At 39.1% G+C, this 19774-nt stretch overlaps 1 protein-coding gene across 1 annotated transcript in view; it reads right to left on the reverse strand.

Annotated features, from left to right (window-relative positions):
• LOC128549485 (uncharacterized) overlaps nucleotides 1-18744 on the reverse strand; it is an 83482-nt gene extending 64738 nt beyond the window's left edge. Inside the window, exon 1 of the mRNA XM_053526151.1 lies at nucleotides 18317-18744. The gene's annotated coding sequence lies outside the window, so the exon portion shown is untranslated. The remainder of the gene's footprint in view (nucleotides 1-18316) is intronic.
• Nucleotides 18745-19774: the final 1030 nt, after the last annotated feature.

The raw sequence follows: 19774 nt of genomic DNA on the forward strand, positions 1-19774 counted from the left end.
GAGAATTTTTCAATAGCTGTCAACAACCTACGGAGTCAGTGACGGCTTATGCTTGTAGACTGGAGACACTTCTCCAGACTATCATCAATAAAGGCCATTTACCTTTTATAGCAAAGAATGATCTACTTCGTCACAAGTTTTGGTCAGGACTTTATTCAGAAGTCATTAAGGCTCAAACCCGTCATGAATATGATTATATTTCTGATTACAATACCTTGCTCAGAGAAATCCAACAAGTTGAGAAGGAAATTTCTACATCAGCCAACATCTCAAGTCAGCACTCTTCTGATTCTTCAAAGAGTAAAGCACAACATCATGTTGTTTCAGCAGAAAATGATATTCCGCAACAAATTTCCAATTTAACAAACAAAATGGAAAACATGGAAACTAGAATGGATACCTGGGAGACGAAAGTTGATCAAAAGATAGACAGTAAATTTGATTTGATTTTGAAAAAATTAGATCAACAACAGAAATATTCTTCTCAACAACAACAACACCAAGGATTCAACAAAAATTATCGAAGCAAAGGAAGAGGCCAGAATTTCGATAATTATTCCAACAGTCAGTCTGCTAATCAGCAACAACATCGACAGAAAAGGAACTTTGGAAACTTTGGTAATCGTGGACGTGGGAATTACCATAACAACAACAACAACAACAACAATAACCACAACAACAACAACAGGGATAATCGTCAGCCAAAAGATTAACCGCTTCAGTTGAGGGCAAAACTGAAGCTGGTGAAAACAGTGCCCAAAACAACGTTGAATCAAATAGTGAAGTTTTTGTTAATCGTTTGATTGGTTCTTCAAATGATCATTATGTGACCACAAATGGTTCATCCTTTCAGAGTTTACTTGACTCCGGGTCTATGGTCACTACCATTAGTCAGTCTGCTTTTAATAGTTTGAATCCCAAGGTACCACTTTTGTCTTTGGAATCCCTTGGCCTATCACTTTCCATTGCAGATGGTTCTTCTATGAAATACCTAGGATTCTTTGAAGGTTCTATTTCCATTCCTTTCTTGTCATCCTTTGACCTTGACCTTCCCATTCTTGTCATCCCAGATAATGAGTTCAATTCATCTTGTCCTGTAATTGTTGGTACCAATGTTCTCCGGCGTTGCAAGACCTATGTATCTATGTCTGTGGATCAAGACTTGGAGATACCAGTTGAATGGAAAACTGCAGTGGATAGTCTGGATACAAGGACTTTTTCAGTTAAGGCTTGTGGAAAAAGAACTATTTCCATAGGACCTTATGAAACAGCAACAGTAAATGGTATTGTGAAGAATTTTGACAACAACATTAGTTCTGTTGTTACAGATACCCCAGAATGTACTGTTGGATATACTGTTTGTCCAAAAATTGTGAAAATTCAACAACAGTCTACTGTCAAAGTACCTGTCGGAATATGTAATATGACAGTTAAGACTTTGAGTTTTAAACCCAAATCACAACTTTGTGAAATTTCAGAGGCCAAAGTTGTTGATGATTCTTCCTCATTTATACCTACAGAGGATACCTCTGCAGATGTCTCATTGATACAAGACTTGGATATATCTAGCTGATACTAGCTCTTTAACTCCTGACCAAGTTATTAGATTTCATCAAGTTCTTGGAAAATGGAAACATGTATTCTGTACTGAAACCAAACATACTGGTAAAACTGATTTACTGAAACACAAGATTGTGTTAGAGGATAACACTCCTTTTAAAGAGCCTTATAGAAGCATCCCTCCAGCTATGTATGAGGAAGTTAAACAGCATGTCAAAGAAATGTTGAACGCTGGTGTCATTAGAGAATCTGATTCACCTTATTCATCCAATGTTGTATTGGTCAGAAAAACAAATGGATCTCTTAGATTTTGTATTGACTGGAGAAAATTAAACAATAGGACACGAAAGGATGCTTACATGCTCCCCCGCTTTGACGACACGATTGATGTATTGTCCAATGCAAAATTCAGCATATTGGCAGGTTGAAATTGAGGAAACAGACAAGGAAAAGACAGCCTTTAGCGTGTGCCCACTTGGATTTTATGAGTGGAACCGCATGGGTTTTGGCCTTACCAATGCGCCTGCAACCTTTCAGCGCCTTATGGAGAAGTGCATGGGCGATATGCATCTTCGCGAATGTCTGACTTTTTCTAGACGACATTTTAATTTTTTCTACAACTTTTGAGGAACATATAGAACGTCTAGAAGCAGTCTTTCAACGTTTCGAACAGCATAACTTGAAACTTAAATCTTCTAAATGTGAATTTTTCAAGAAATCAGTTACATACCTTGGACATTTAATCTCTGAACAAGGAATCGGTACAGATCCAGAAAAATTATCAGCCGTAAAGGAATGGCCAGTGCCAACAACAGTTGAATCCCTGCGAACATTCTTGGGTTTTACGGGATATTACAGAAAATTTGTGAAAGGTTATGCTCAGGTTGTGCAACCTTTAAACGCTTTACTTCAGGGTCATGGACTTGTAAAAAAAGGTCCAAGAAGTCAAAGAATAAGAAGAAAGTAGCTGCAGAATGGGTATGGGGTGAAGCACAACAAAAAGCATTTGAAGAAATCAAGGAACATTTAACATCTCCACCTATATTAGGATATGCAGACAATTCTTTGCCATTTATACTACATACGGATGCAAGTTCTTTGGGTCTTGGATCTGTGCTTCTGCAGCAGCAAGACGGTAAATATGCCAGTATGCCAGTCGTAGTTTACGTCCCAGTGAAAGGAATTATCCGGCACATAAGCTTGAATTTTTAGCTTTAAAGTGGAGTGTTACGGATAAATTCCATGACTACTTGTATGGGAATAGTTTTGAAGTTAGGACTGACAATAATCCACTTACTTATGTGACAACTACAGCTAAGTTGGATGCTACACAACACAGATGGCTTCAACAACTATCCAACTACAATTTCACCTTGTCTTACAGAAGTGGCAAATCAAATGCAGATGCAGATGGTCTTTCCCGGTGTCATATTTTTAACGATGAGTGAAAAGCCATATATCAGGCAGCTGTGAATGCAACCCCTCTAGCAGAATCAATTTCAGAGGTGGCAAGTCCCCATGTGGCCAGTGAGGAAATGTCAACATCTGACAATATAGCCAGAATTGATTGGCTAGTCGAACAACAGAAAGACTTCTGTATTTCACGTGTTGTTGATTTACTGGAAAGCGGTTCCCACAGAGGAGGGAATAAGGCTTTCGAATCAGAATCGAAAGCTGTACAGAAACTCCTTCGTGAATCCAACAAACTTTTTGTTGATAAAGGTATTCTGTGCAGAACCGCTTTACATGACAATCAACAAGTGAAACAACTGGTGATTACAGAATCACATCATAGAATTGCATTGCGTGGAATACACAATGATGCTGGACATCAGGGGAAGGAAAAGTCCATCTGGCTTGCCAAGCAAAGATTTTATTGGTCAGGTCTAGAGAAAAATATCAACGATTGGATAGAACGTTGTCCACGTTGTATTAGACGGAAAACTCCAGTAAACCGTCCTTGTGCTGACCTTGTACCAATAGTATCCACCAGGCCAATGGAATTGGTATGCATAGACTTTTTGAAGTTAGAACCAAGCAAAGGTGGTATCGAAAATATCCTTGTGATTACAGACCACTTTACTAGGTATGCTCAAGCTATTCCTTGTAAGAACCAGACTGCTAGGACTACAGCAAGAGCACTGTATGAAGGTTATTTTAGGTACTACGGGTTCCCGGAGAAGCTTCATAGCGATCAAGGCCGCAATTTTCTTAGCAAGACCATACAAGAACTATGTAAGCTAACTGGAATCAAAAAGACCAGAACAACGCCATACCACCCAATGGGCAATGGACAAGCTGAGAGATTTAATCAGACACTCCTTAAAATGCTTGGAACCTTGGAAAACCATCAGAAGTCTGATTGGAAAACATACATTGCTCCCCTTGTCCAGGCTTACAATGCCACCAAAAATGACGCAACAGGCTTTGCGCCACATTATTTAATGTTTGGCTGGCATCCACGCATTTCAGTCGATGCATATCTTGGAACAGATCCTGCTCAGGAACATACCGGTGACCAGTCTACTTATGCATCAAAGTTGCGTCACAGACTCCAGTTTGCCTATCGGACAGCGGCAGAAGAAGCCAGCAAAGTAGCAGACAAGAACAAAACAAATTTTGACAAGAAAGTCAAAGAGACAAAGGTTGAGCTACGAAACCGGGTACTTCTCCGTAAAGTAGGCACCAAGGGCACCCAGAAGTTGGCTGACCGTTGGGACCATGATGTATACACTGTTCTCGACATACCCAATACAGACATTCCAGTGTACAGAGTCAGGTTGGAATCTGGGAAAGGACCCATAAAGACTCTTCACAGAAATATGCTACTGCCCTTTAATCATTTACCAGTGGAGGAATCTGTTAAGTCCGCCAGCAGCGACACTCGTAAGAGTGCAGCCAAGAAACCTGGAAGACTGAACAGGCCAATCCCCACTGATCACAGTGTTGTCAGCAGTAGTTCAGAGTCAGACAGTGATTCAGGTGTCATGAGATACGTCTCACCACCTTTACGCCAGCCAGATTTCCCGAAACCTCAACATCCAAATCAGAGACAATTAGTAGAATCCACTGTTAGGAATTCCACCCAAAGAGAACCGGAGACTTCGCAGACTCTGGAATCTACTTCCTCTACTGGGCCCGGATATTCTATATCAGAAGATCGCATTTCCTCTGAAGTCAGTGTGGATAGACAGAATTTAACCGAACCATCTGAGAAGCCTTCGGCCAGTATTTCCATTCCAGCTGAACCAGAGTCAACTGTGGAAACAGAGGTAGCTCCTCGCCCAGTTCGTCAGCGAAAACCACCCGACAGACTTGGAGAATGGGTTTATCCTATTGTAGTCACCAATTCAGACATTTTAGATGAAGTTTTTGTGTAGGCATGAAATTTTGTTCATACCCTGTACATGAATTCTTAACAGTACATGAAATTTTGTTCATTTCCTGTACATGAATTTTGTAACAGTACATGAATTTTGTAACAGTACTGTAATTTGTATTTTTGTATTGATTAGTACTTGATTGTAGATATATATATATGAACATTTATTTGTATGGCACAGTTTCAGCCTTCAAGTCTGAAATTTAGAATTTACTAATACTGTTGTATTTATTTCAGTTGGACGCAACAGATAGTAACCAGTAAATGCACTGATTTTATTGTTTTAAATTTTGCTTTCCGAAACTGAGTTTTGGCAAATACCGTGAAGTAAACCAGAGGAAATCTGTTTTCGTACTTACGTTTTACTTACTTTTAATATATTTGAGTTTAGTGTTATTGTACGCTAAGACTTAACTGACATGATTACAATAAAATAGTTTAGTATGTTAGATTACATACAGTACCTTTAATTTAACTATTTTGGTTAAGTACCTCTAAACTTGATATTACCTTTAATTTTCAGATTTAGAATTAAAACCTTTAATTCATACCAATATAGTAATTAATTTTCATTTTATTTCAGTTATATTAGTAATTTGAAATATTTCACATTAAGTCCTTAATTAACTCTTAAATTTTGAATTATGTTTAGTTAACCTAGCAAATTAATTACAGACTTCATAGTTTCAGTTCAAGTGGTAAAATACAAGCACCCCAGTCTTGTATTGATTGATATACATAGTGTTTATTTCAGATCTACCTGTTGTAGCATTTTGAAATGTCTGGAGACATTTCTTCACAGAGGGGAAATATGTAGCCCTTTGAATTATTTTAGATGATATTGGTAAATCTGTCACCTTGCTTAGTTCTCAATTTAATCCAAAACGGGTAAACACCTTTAGTTATGACCAGTTATTGTAATGTGTGTTCACCTAACTTTAGTTTTACCTATCTGTAGTATCGCCTATCTATGGTATTGCCTAACTATGATATTGCCTAACTATAGTAGAATGTTTACTACAGTTCAGTAATTATCTCGTGTTTATGGTGCGAATGGAGTGAGTGAGATATTTTCTTAGTTCATCTTTTTCACGTGCATGAACTCTTTTAACCTTTTACTAACTTCCCGCCGAAAATACATTGTCCCAGCGCAGTCACATCTTGGTCTCAGTAGTGAGAGGAAGGTCGCGAGACCCCTCTTGATTAATATCTTGGTATATAGATACTATGATTATTTAATTCTACATGGGTACCACAACCCCAGTATTTATTTAAATAATGGCACTACAGACGATCCTGGTAAGCTTGTTTTTTTCTTAAGTAATTAACTTTGCTGTAGGACCGTCTTTCTGTGATATTTTTATATTCGCGTGTGTAATTTGTATTTATGGAATAAGTATAGAATGTCTTGTACTATGTCTTATGTATGTTTTTTGTGTATTATACAGGCTTTTCATACTCTGTGGTACGTCGAAATAAATGTTTAAACCGTGCAAATCTTCGTTTACCTAACCCGGTTACATATATATTCTTCAATCAAGGATATGTCAGTGTAAATGAGCTGAGCGTTAGTTTTCTAAGAAAACGCCGTTATACTATGTTACACGAATCACACGTGCACCGCTCTTTTACAAAAATATGTCCGCCATGTTTTCTTCAGTGAACGAAATAAAAGTATTTTACCTTGGAGTTCCTTATTGTAGAGTACGATTGGCTTTCTAATCTAAATAAAACATCACTTTTTTATAACATCCCACTGTCCGATCTTTCTGATCACTTAACGATCACTCACAATTACAAAATAAAACCAACGTGTCATCAAAATTATCACTCTACACGGCTTCATGGACATCACGGCCTACTAACATTAAATTTGTAATCATGCGCCAACAAAACAAATGATGAAAGATCGGCATTTTTTCAAAGACATGTTTTATTTCCTGTAATTTTCAGATATTCTAACCTTCAAACAACCGAATTGTATGCACAGAAATAACGAAACATTTATGCAATATAGCTTTTAGTTCAAATTTTGGATCTATCTTTTTCCAGCACAACAACAGACATGTATATGTCACAAACCCGGTCTGTCCTCGAAATCAGTGTCAAAGGTTACTAGAACATAAATACAATAAATAAACAACTGCTTATTATGTTCTTGTAAGTCCTGTAAGATGAAACTGCTCGTGTTTATACATTCATATATATTCCGTATCGGGAACATTGACAATCACAAGTCGATCCTTACCACGAACATGAAAACAGTTACTTTTATGCCTATGTTTACATTTCAAAGGTAACTATTCACATATACGTTCAAGAACCTTTTCGTGCTTTCCGACCCACATGGTGTGTAAACTGATGTAGTTAAAAGTATGGTGTATTCGGCAAACCATTTGTAACTTCTGACGCGGTAAATGTCATTGAGAGTATCAGTTTTGTTTACGAAATTTAATTGAATATTTATGTTTTATACTTGCAAAAGAAAAACTTGATGGTCATGGTCGCTGACTTCGAATTCCTCGCCCATCACCGACATGGGATCAAAAACCCACTTGAGGTATGAAACTTTTCACGTAAGGAAGCCATCCAACTGAGGTTAGTGTCTCGATCTGGGTACTAGTCTGAGCCTCAAAAATGTCTGGAGGGACCCCTGTAGCCTTTCCCCACCAACAAAACCTGGGGAAAGTTCATTGTGTCGTTTCGTTGTTACTCTCAATCAGACAAAATAAACATTGTTCCCGTTTTTGTTTGTTTTATATAAATGAATATGCAAAAAGGGTTTGTTTGTTTCAGTGTAACGTCAAAATATAATATTACAAGTATATATCAACAGTGAACGCCACATGCATTATTTTTTCACGAGGGGTTAATGCTTTAGTCTTACAGGTAAAACAAACATATTCCTATTGTATAAAGGGTAAAGGTGAATATATATGTATATGTGTGTGTAAAAAGTATATATTCACAGTTAAAAATCATCCATGCTAAATAATACGCCGAAAGATAACTTAACAAATTTATATTTTCACATATCTGGGCGAAACATACCGTCCTTAACAAATAGATATGTTTCTGATCGCTCGATGTCCGGCGTCCGTCTTCTGTCGTCTGTCGTCTGTCTGTCAACATTTAGCTTGTGTATGCGATAGAGGTTGTATTTTTCAATTAATCTTCATGAATATTGGTCAGAATGATAACCTTGATGAAATCTAGGACGAGTTCGAAAATTGGTCATGTCGGGTCAAAAACTAGGTCACTAGGTCAAATCAAAGAAGAACCTTGTGTATGCGATAGAGGCAGTATTTTTCAATTAGGTCAAATCAAAGGAAAACATTGTGTATGCGATAGAGGCTGTATTTTTCAATTAATCTTCATGAATATTGGTCAGAATGATAATCTTGATGAAATCTAGGCCGAGTTTGAATATGGGTCATCTCGGGTCAAAAACTAGGTCACTAGGTCAAATCAAAGAAAAACATTGTGTATGCGATAGAGGCTGCATTTTTCAATTGATCTTTTTTAATATTGGTCAGAATAATTGCCTTCATGAAATCTAGGCCGAGCTCGAAAATGGGTCATCTCGGGTCAAAAACTAGGTCACTAGGTCGAATCAAAGAAAAACCTTGTGTATGCGATAGAGGCAGTATTTTTCAATTAATCTACATGAAAATTGGTCAGAATGATAACCTTGATGAAATCTAGCCGAGTTCGAAAATGGGTCATCTCGGGTCAAAAACTAGGTCACTAGGTCAAATCAAGGAAAAACCTTGTGTATGCGATAGAGGCTGTAGTTTTCAATTCTTTTTCATGAATATTAGTCAGAATGATAACCTTGATAAAGTCTAGGCCGAGTTCGAAAATGGGTCATCTTGGGTCAAAAACTAGGTCACTAGGTCAAATCAAAGAAAAACCTTGTGTATGCGATAGAGGCTGTATTTATCATTTGATCTTCATGAATTTTGGTCGCAATGATTGCCTTGATGATATCTAGGTCGAGTTTGAAAATGGGTCATCTCGGGTCAAAAACTAGGTCACTAGGTCGAATCAAATAAAAACCTTGTGTATGCGATAGAGGCAGTATTTTTCAATTAATCTACATGAATGTTGGTCAGAATGATTACTTTGATAAAATCTAGGCCGTGTTTGAAAATGGGTTATCTGGGGTCAAAAACTAGGTCACTAGGTCAAATCAAAGAAAAACCTTGTGTATGCGATAGAGGCAGTAGTTTTCAATTGATCTTCATGAATTTTGGTCAGAATGATTACCTTGATAAAATCTAGGCAGAGTTCGAAAATGGATCATCTGGGGTCAAAAACTAGGTCACTAGGTCAAATCAAGGAAAAACCTTGTAAATGCAATAGAGGCTGTATTTTTCAACTGATCTTCATGAAATTTAGCCAGAATGATTACCTTGATAAAATCTAGGCCGAGTATGAACATGGGCCATCTGGGTTCAGAAACTGGGTCACTAGGTCAAATCGAAAAAAACATTGTGTATGCAATAGAGGATGTATTTTTCAATTGATCTTCATGAAATTTGGCCAGAGTGATTGCCTTGATGAAATCTAGGCCCAATTTTGAATATGGATTATCTGAGGTCAAAAACTAGGTCACCAGGTCAAATTAAAGAAAAATCTTGTGTATGCGATAGATACTGTTTTTTTCAATTGATTTTTATGAAATTTGGTCAGGATGATTGCCTTAATGAAATCTAGGTCGAATTTGAATATGGGTCATCTGAGGTCAAAAACTAGGTCACTTGGTCAAATCAAAGAAAAAACTTTTGATGTGATAGAGGCTGTATTTTTCCATTGATCTTCATGAATTTTGGTCAGAATGATTGCCTTGATAAAATCTAGGTCGAGTTTGAACATGGGTCATCTAGGGTCAAAAACTAGGTCATATCTAAGAAAATGCTTGTTTTATCGCAAGAGACCAATTTTTTGGTCCAATCTTATTGAAAATTGGTCAGAATATTTGTTTCCATGAAATCACTAGGTCAAACATGTTTTACACTGTTATGGAGTGCTTCTTAGGTGAGCGACCTAGGGCCATCTTGGCCCACTTGTTTAGAAAAGTATTAAACGGAAATATAGCTCTCAGCTCATTTACACGGATAGTTTAGCTTTATTATGTATGTTATAGTTTTTCACAGTTATGAACGATGACATAGAATACTTACCCCGAAAATTGTGACACGAACATACTGATAACTTTTCCTTCTTTACTTTTTAAATTAAAGTAAGATTTCAGCACTTCATGGTTTTGATGTATTGTCACATTGGAATAACGTTTGTTTTACAGTAACTTCGAAATTCATCAGAAATAATATCATGTACCCCACCCACCTAATTCATAATTTCAAAATAGCATAGGCCTTAAATACCCCAGTCACATATACGGCGCGGATAGCTACGTCTGGCCGGATAGAAACGTAGTTATCCGTATGGATCCGGTGTCACCCCAGTACAGAAGTACTTCCGGGTCGTTGTACCCTAGGAAGTAGTTCTTTGAAATTTTGATTTCCCAATTTAACGCTATCCCTACTTTGACATGTTATATTCGAAATGTATTTATTGATACTGTGTACATTTTTTATCATTTCTGATGTCTTTTACAGTTGTTTTATGTGTGTTTTTCAGGATTACATTTCTGTGCGGAAGGGTTAAAAACTACACCAGACTGGTGGCTATGACAGATGTCAGTGGGAAATTTAAACATCGACTAGATACTTTGATGTGTAAAAAAAGTTCATCGTAGATGGTGGTGTTTTTCTGTGATTTATTGAATGGGATAGTATTACTCTTCAGAAATACAGAGCTGTCAATGTTGCTATTTTGTTGTGAAATTCACAATGCATGTCCAAAAATGCTTGTTTTACTATACAGCAAAGAAGGAGAAATTGTACCGGGCCGACACCATCCGTACCTGAACCGTACCGTAAAGTAGTAACCCGTATCAGTACGTACCAGTCCGTACGGCCCAGGTACGGATCGATACGTATTACTACGTTTAAAACGGTAGCTTAACGTAGCTATCCGCGACGTATGTTTGACTGTGGTATAAAATTCAACTCTACATTGCTTACATGCTCTACATACCCTGCACAATAATGTAGTCGACCGTCGCGAAACCTCGCCTCGCCAGGTCAAATAAAATGCAGTTCACCTTCGACTTCATAAGGAACAGTTGCTGGCCCTAACTGAACACCGTAGTTTTCACCTGGCGCGGCCCACCTAATTTTTAATTTGTCAGGTATTATTCTATGCTGGCTGCGATATAAAGCTATCATTGTCGTTCCGTTTATAAGTGAAAATTTATTATTCTTTCTCGTGTTGCTATAAACCAACATTTATTTACAGTGCAACTCTCAAATATTGATACTTTCAACAGAAGATAGCCAAAAATTAAACCACCTTGAACATGTTGAACATGAACATTCTTTACATCAGGCACAGTTTATGACTTCGTTCACGAACATAACGTAGTGGTTGTAACTGATAGTGGGTTCATACAAGACAGTTTTATTTATTTAATTTCTTCTATCAATCGTAAGAAGACACGTTTTCAATAGCTCTGCTGGGGTATAGTCGTATAATTACTTTTTAAGGTTTAGCAGTATACCACAAAACAACAGATTTTTTTAGTAAATGAACAGCATCTTGACAAACAACTTATCTGTCCAATAAACGTTTTACTGTTCTGTCCCACGGAGTTGGATACTTAAAATATTCTTAATGAGTTGTCCCCCTTTAAATAAGAATGTCATTTGTAAAGAAATAAATGTAAACAATTGTCAAAAACGATGTTTTATCTAGTTATGTAAAGTTTAAACACTCGCACGATGTTTCAAATGCATCAAAACGAAGACATGTAACAGCTTTTAAAAATGGTGAGTTTTTAAAGCCACTGAACTGTCCAGAAGTGTGCCCCCTTCATGCAGTCCCTTTCCGAATTTCAATACATGTATCAGTACATTGACAATAGTTTTGTTGAATAATATAAATGTTTTATACGCTGTTAAATTTTCATGTAAAACAATGCTTTCTTTCTATGATTTAATGACGTTTGAACTTTTTTCTCCCAAACATGGGCCTATACCTTAAAGCCCTGCTCCGCGGCTATTCAAATTCGTTTGTGAATTTGCAACCCATGATAACAACAGGCAACAGTTAACGGCCACGTGCCACACTTTAGCATACAAAACCACAGGTAATTTTATATAGAATTTTGTAAATGTAGACTCTATTTTGACAGATGTCACTTTTCATATTCATGTAAATAAGGGGTTTCCACTACCAGGAATTACTACAATGACAGGTTTTTACAATGCCCTCAGATAATAACGCAGTAACTATTCAAGCAATAAAGGGTTTCTAATTCCCTCTGGTATTACTACAGAACTAAGTTTTGTGTTAACGATACCCTCAGATAAAATTATTGCAATAATTCATGTGAATTATTTCAGAATTGAATGTCATTTTTCTGTGTTTATACGGGTATAAAATAGAGAAAAGTGGAACTTTCCAAAGTCTACACAAGGACAATTTGAAAATCCGCACTTCGCGGTACAATACACAATATTCAGTTCTTAACTTGTGCGCTAGCTTTCTACATTGAATGAATAATCAAAATAAATGTCTTCGAATTTCTAATGGAACAGATAACAAGGCCGGAAGTACAACAAGTAAACATTGCAGAAGCGGATCGTCGTGACCTCAACCAGGCTGTTGTGCATCCCCCCTGGTCCTCGCCAATTTTTAAATTAAATTTGGGAAGCAGCTGGCTAAAGAAGGTGCGCATTAATATTGCGACACCTTCAGAATTGATGCAGATACCTGGGATAAAAGCTAGACTTGCCCAGTTGATAGTACAGATAAGGGAAAGCAACTGGAAACATAACACCGGAGATTTTAGTAAGTATCTTTAGGAGTTAAGTGAAAACAAATGCCTTAGATAGAGTTGACTAACGTCCGAATAAGGCACTTACATCTGGTCTTGAGGAAGAGGTAAGTCCACCTCCGGTCGGGGAGTTTGACTTCCTTCCGTCTGTTCCATTGAAGTCAACTGATATATCAGACACATGGGAACCTTAGAACACTTTGGTTAAGCCCCATGTCGGTGAAGAAACTTCACCGGCAGCCAAACCAAAGGTGTTTTCATCATTCGCCGGTTTGCCTGAGCCTGAAATAAGTGTAAGTTATTTACCCACCCTGTCTAACCCTGCGATGAGTGGAAGCGGTGGTACAGGACTTTCCGCTTCGGCTTGCACTTACACTGTGCGACATCACAGTGTGCGTGCTTCCATGGTGGGCGGTTCAATACCAGTATTTAGCATGGCTACCAGTGGTGTACCTTCCACAGGGGTGCATCGTACATATAGGGTACACACTCCTGTGAGGAACACAACACCGAAGCAGCTTAGATTCAAATCTGGTGAATCGAGTTCTTTGGACAGTGAAAGCAGCTCTGATGATGAAGTTAGTACACGGCCAGGCCGTAGTTGTAGCTCAAAGACACATACATATGAAGGTCTTCTAGCGCGACGGAAGCGCGCTAGGGATGCTATCAACACGTTGCCAAGAAATCTTTGTTATCATGGTAAGGGTAACTGGGATGCATTTAAGCAAAAATTTGTTCGTTATGCAGAAGCTTGCGAATGGACAAAAAAGAAGCGCTTAAATTGTCTATGTTCGAGTCTCACAGGTACGGCTGCTGATTTCTATGCAGTCCTTACTGATCGTAGAGAGCATCTGTCTTACCACAGGTTGATGCGCAAGCTGGAAAGTAGATTTGGTGCGAAAAGAGCTTCCGGCTACAGAACAGGTGTGGTTTCAGCAAACGTCAAAGTCCCAGGGGGAGTCCCTGGAGGACTGGTCAGATAGAATTTTAACCTTGGCAACAAAGGCGTTCCGTGATTTGCCGGAACATTACTCAGATCAGCAAGCAGTAACTCGCTTGTGTCAGGGTTTGAGTGATAGGGAAGCTGGCCACCATGTATGTATGTCAGAGCCTGTGACCATGGAGCAGGCAATAAATGGCGTCCGCCGTTACCAACAGGTTCACCAGGCCATGTTTGGCAAGGTGAAACGCGATAAGCGAAAGGTTGATACTGACGAGGACCGTTATGCAGTGTATGCGGTGAAGGACAAATCAGCTTCGCACAAAAAGGGAGAGACAGGAAGTGCAGCCACTTTTGATCTGTCCTCTCTTGAAAGCATGATGGGCAAGTTGCAACAGCAATTAGAAAAGAAGTTGCAGCTAGGGCTGGAGAAGGTATCTGCTGAATTGAAACAGCAGGTTAATGTCAGGAGCATGTTACGGTTTTGGCGAAAAGGGGCATTTCATTAGAAATTGTCCGAAGGGAGCAGACAAGGGTGCGGCCAACCAACCGTTAAACAAGAAAGGATCGAGTTTGAAGGCCGAGACTCGATCCGAAAGGGACCAGGCCTAAATGAGGCAATCGAAAAGGACCCGGATGTTGAGGTGTCATATTGCCAGACAATTCACCCACTCCGGATCCGCCAGTGAACAGTCTGCCGGATGGTGATGCATTGGTGCAAGATGCATTTGAGGGGGCAGTGCTTGGTGAGCCTAGTCAACTGGATAGTCCAGTGCCAGGTATCACTGAAGCAGTGTTGGAACCATTACGATTAGTGAATTTACAGGGTAAAACAGGTAGCGGCGCTGAAGCGGTTGTGCAGGGGAAAATTGACAATGGTCAGCCTGAAGTAGTGTTGACTAAGGATTCTGGCTTGAAGGGTGCTGAACAGGGTGAGGGACCAAAGGAGACTGGCAGTGGTGAACTTGAGGAGTTCAAGGTATGCCAGCTGACGTCAGCCTCGCAGTTAAGGGGGGGGGGGGGGGGAGAGGCTCCGTGGCCGAGTGGCTAGAGTCGTTGACTTCAAACCATTTGCCCCTCATCGATGTGGGTTCGAAACCTCATTTGGGGTGTAGAATTCTTCACGTGAGGAAGCCATCCAGCTGGCTTACGGAAGGTCGGTGGTTCTACCCAGGTGCCCACTCGTGATGAAATTGTGCACGGAGGGGTACCTGGGGTCTTCTTCCAGCTTAAAGCTGGAAAGTCGCCATATGAAATAAAATTGTGTCGGTGCGACGTTAAACCCAACAATATAAATAAATATTAGCATGAAGGTTCAAGTTCGGGATCAAGCTGTTACTGCGGTTGTAGATAAAGCAGCGCAGGAGACCATTTTATCAGATAAGGTGTTTGACGCCCTGAAAAGGAAACCTAAGAGGCTACGCACAGTGCAGCTCATGACAGCAGGCCGCAAGATGGGCATGAAGGATTTTGTAGTGGACCCAGTTAAACTGAAAATAGGGGAGCAATGGTACAGGGAGCAGTTATACGTAGCTCCGATTGAACAAGACATGCTGCTTGGTTTCGACTTACTTCGTCGATGGTCTGCCATGTTAGACATGGGCCGGGGCATATTGACGTTTAACAGCCAGGTTATCAACTTAAATGTTGCGGAGCGTGGTGAGGTACCAGATGTTGCTCGGGTTACAGTTTTTAAGCGTCAGGTCATTCCGCCAAAATCAGTCATGAGGGTTAAATGTAGCCTGGATCAGAAGATGTCAGACTATGTTGTAGAGCCCATTGATAATGTGAAAGTCCTTGTTTCACGGGTAGTCCGTGGTACAGGGGCGGAGCCATTGATGTGTGTTATGAACACCAGTGATAGATAACGGTTGCTTCGGAAGGGTATGGAAATTGGCCTACCCAGTTGATGGTTTCCTAGACAGCAACCATGATAGCTGTGATGAAACATCGGGGGCGTGTGAGGTCACGGAGGGTTCACCGGATAGTCCGGATGAATCCGATACATTGACCAATGGTATTCTAGATCATTTGCAGCAGATGTATTTGGACTCAAGCAAGCACTTGAATGAAGATCAGAAAATTCAGTTAGCGCAGCTGCTGACTGAGTTTCAAGAGGTATTTGCAAGGGATGAGTTCGACTTAGGGAAGTTCACTAAGATTGAACATAGCATTGACACAGGTAATGCAAAAGCTGTTAGACAGCGTATGCGTCGCACCCCAGCTACTTTTGCAGGGGAGGAAGAGAAAATACACCGGTCCTGATCCGGAAGTGTGATAAATCGGTCAGGTGGTGCGTCGATTATCGTTCCTTTAATGGCATCACGCTTAAGGACGTATTTCCGTTGCCCTTGGTAAATGACTGCCTTGATACTTTGGCTGGCAGTGTGTGGTTTTCTAAGTTAGATGCCAACTCTGCATACTGGCAGATAAATATCAAGGAAGAAGATAGGAAAAAGACTGCCTTTATCACGAAGTACGGACTGTACGAGCATGTGAAACTAGGCTTTGGACTCTGTAATGCACCGGCAACCTATGCAAGAGTGATGAATCTGGTCCTAAGGGGGCTAAACTGAAAGACAGTCTTAGCTTTCCTTGATGATGTGCTAGTGTTAGGTTCCAGGAACATCTTACTAATCTAGCAGATGCTCTTTGGCGGTTCAGAGACAATGGTCTGAAGTTGAAGTCAAAGAAGTGCTTACTTTTCGAAAAGGAAGTAGATTTCCTTGGAAGAGTTGTGAGTAGCAACACTTTGGCGATGTCTGATGTTGATGTGGCGGTAGTGCGAGAGTGGCCTGTACCTACATGTTCTAAAGATGTGGAACGCTTCATGGGTCTGGTCAACTATCATAGGACTACCACAGCAAGGGCAACGCCTAAGATTAGCTCTAAGCGTATGAAGCAGAACTACGACCTTCGTATCCTGGAAAGGAACTACGAGGTTGGAGATATCGTGTATCTGTTGGACACAGCGGTACTCAAGAGAAATGTAAGAAACTATGTCCACCATTGAAAGGTCCTTGTGTCATAGTTACCAAGGTTTCAGCAAACATTTTCCGTGTTAAGCTCAGAAATTCGGTGTTCGTGGTGAATCATGATAGGTTAAAGCTTTGTAGAGATCGAACCCCACCAGCGTGGATTGTGCAGTGGAAAGCTAATCCATCCCGGACGAGTAGACACTTCCGGTGATGACATCGAGGTGTACTGTTTTTTGCAGAAAGCCATGGCAGGGTCGTTTATGATTCATTGTGACTACAGTGATAAATGGTATCACGGGTCATGTGTAGATGTTACAGCCACTGAAGCACTGGATATTGATAAGTACCGTTGCAAAGATTGTACTGTTAAGGGGAGCAGAGGTTAAGTGTAGTCACTTTGCCTTTGCCGTGGAGGGGGAAGAGTGAAGGAGAGATGAAGTCGTCCAGGACCATAGGATGTCGAATAGTGTTAGACACTAGGACAGGGAGGAGTGTGGTAATGGTCTACTTGACCATTAAAAGTCGAAGAGGGTTAGACACTAGAGGCATAAATTTTATGGTTAAATCATGGTAAAGGACCATGTACTAGGAGTCAACAAGGAGGGTTTGGGTGCTAGGCCCCAAAACCTTTACCTAAACAGTGCAGAGAACCAGGATGACGACGTTAGCGCCACAATGCCCTGTCTATGGTTGTGTCCAGCCCACAAAGTGTCACCCATTTCGATAAAGTGGAGGGAGTGTAGTAGACGTCGAACCCGACTATTCTATAAATAGGCATAAATATGGGACACAGTCCAACGCGGGAGTTGTTGCATGCTGGGATCGCGCACAGGGAGAGTCAGCATTACGGACTTCTATCGAAACAGCTGAGTGCGTTATTTACAAAGTTATAACTACAAAGTATCATCCAACCTGAGTTAGACTCGGTAAGTTACCTGACAATTACTGGATGTTACTTAAGTTAGAATTACAACGTAACACAAAATCACAAGTTAAAAAAAGAGTTTTACTTATTACATGCACAGATAAAACTAATAGATTTTGTTTGTTTGTTTTGGGCCTAACGCCATGTTTCAACAGTATTACAGACATGTCAAGGAATTGCCTACTACCCCGCATGAAATATCAGAGATGGAGGACGAATGATTTCAGACACATTGTCTTTCATCAAATCGTCACAGAGAACATTCGCCCAACCAGGGGAATGTCGTCCAGTGATCCGTAGTCGAACGTTTTCCCTATTGAGCCGAGCGGGCGGGTACCAGAATGGATGACTATTTTTTAGTCACATTTTCCGAAAATTCAAAAATATCAATATATAAATACTGACTAGAAATCACTGATACACTTCATTTAATCTACATACAGTGTTAAAATCTTTAATGGGATTTTAACAGATTTCTTATACACACTCTGTAATTTCATAGAGTGAAAAATCTTTAAAGTTATGATCCGTATTAAGGCGTATATTATTTGCAGAATATTTGTTAGAATGACCTGTTACGTATACTATACTATCTCGTTTAAATAATATCTAACGTGCCACTTACCTTCTTTTATTATTATAAATCCGACATTATACAATTTCTTCCAGCTTATTTTAAACACGGTATCTTAAGGTTATTAGAAATGTTATGCACATTAATCAAATCTCCTTTGGCTTTACGTATAATCTAAATTAAGTAACAGCTTTGAAAATCCATTTCTATTTTTGGTGTAAACGAATGGGAAACCAACGTGAGGTAAAATTATATCGATAACGCGCTAGATTTATAATACACTAAAGACATATCAGTACAACAAGTTAATAAAGGGTTTATAATTATAATCTTAGTGAATTTGTAATTTAAGAAAGTACATAATATCTATTTTTTAAATGTTTTGCCCATTCTTTAAACGCTTATTATACTTATGATTACAAAAAAGGAGACATGTTTAAACAAGCATCGATATTTCGACAAGGTTGTGTGCACTCAAAGTAACTGTATTGTAAACTGTACACCGAGTTAACGGTGGCAGTGCTATTCAAACATATAAAATAAAGATGCCTAATTTTCGTATCATTTGAAACAGCCTCACTCATTTGGCTTCAAACCATTTCAAGAGCCTATTCGCCCGGTCTAACAAAAATCGTATGGAGATAAGTGATATCTAAATCTTACGGCTGACCGAACAAGTTTTATACTCAAAGCATTAATTAGTTTGAATGAATGATAACAAAGCGATATTTGATATTCAAGACTGGCTTTCCTGTGTTATTTTCAAAAAATGTTTGAACCTGTAAACTGCAATTTTGTTAATATTTATTAATGTTAGGCACGCCGAATTCACAATGTTTTTCGGTCAGTCTTACTCAGAGTTATATATTTATAAGTCTGGCTTAAAAGGTTTATTTACATAAGTATATTTACATAGTCATATAGAGAGAAATTGTCTCTCCTATTTGTGAATTTAACGTGTGTACTTTCCCTTTTTGTTTTTTAGGACGTTTTATATTTAAAGTAGCTTAGAAAATCAAGAAAAGAAATAACATATATATTGGAGTAGGGATCTAACTTCATTTACCTATCTCTAAAAAAAAAGGAAATATTTCTACTTCCAAACCATTTTTGGTACAAATTTAATTTTCAAATACATTGCATACCCTACAGCTATCTTACGCCTATTCGGTTTATTTCTTAATACCAGTTACATTGCAAACATGTGACAATGAAAGTGTTTTCATAACGAACCGGCCAAGTTCATCGCTAAATCAGCTTGCAAACAGGAATAAATTAGACAACTTAAAGGTCTCTGAAAAGTTATATCCGATCTACATCGCCTACCATTCTCCGATTTCTAAAATGCGATACAATGTAAAAATACTAAAAATGTGATGACACTCACCTTTGTTGACGTGCTTTTATCGCGACAAAACAACCTCGGAAGTTGCGACTGTACATTTTAACCTATACCTTAAAAAGAGGTATCTCCGTTGTTTACCATGTGTGCAATACTGCTATAGTGGA

This window comes from Mercenaria mercenaria, chromosome 16, assembly GCF_021730395.1.
Source record: "Mercenaria mercenaria strain notata chromosome 16, MADL_Memer_1, whole genome shotgun sequence".
NCBI classification, from domain to species: Eukaryota; Metazoa; Mollusca; class Bivalvia; order Venerida; family Veneridae; genus Mercenaria; species Mercenaria mercenaria.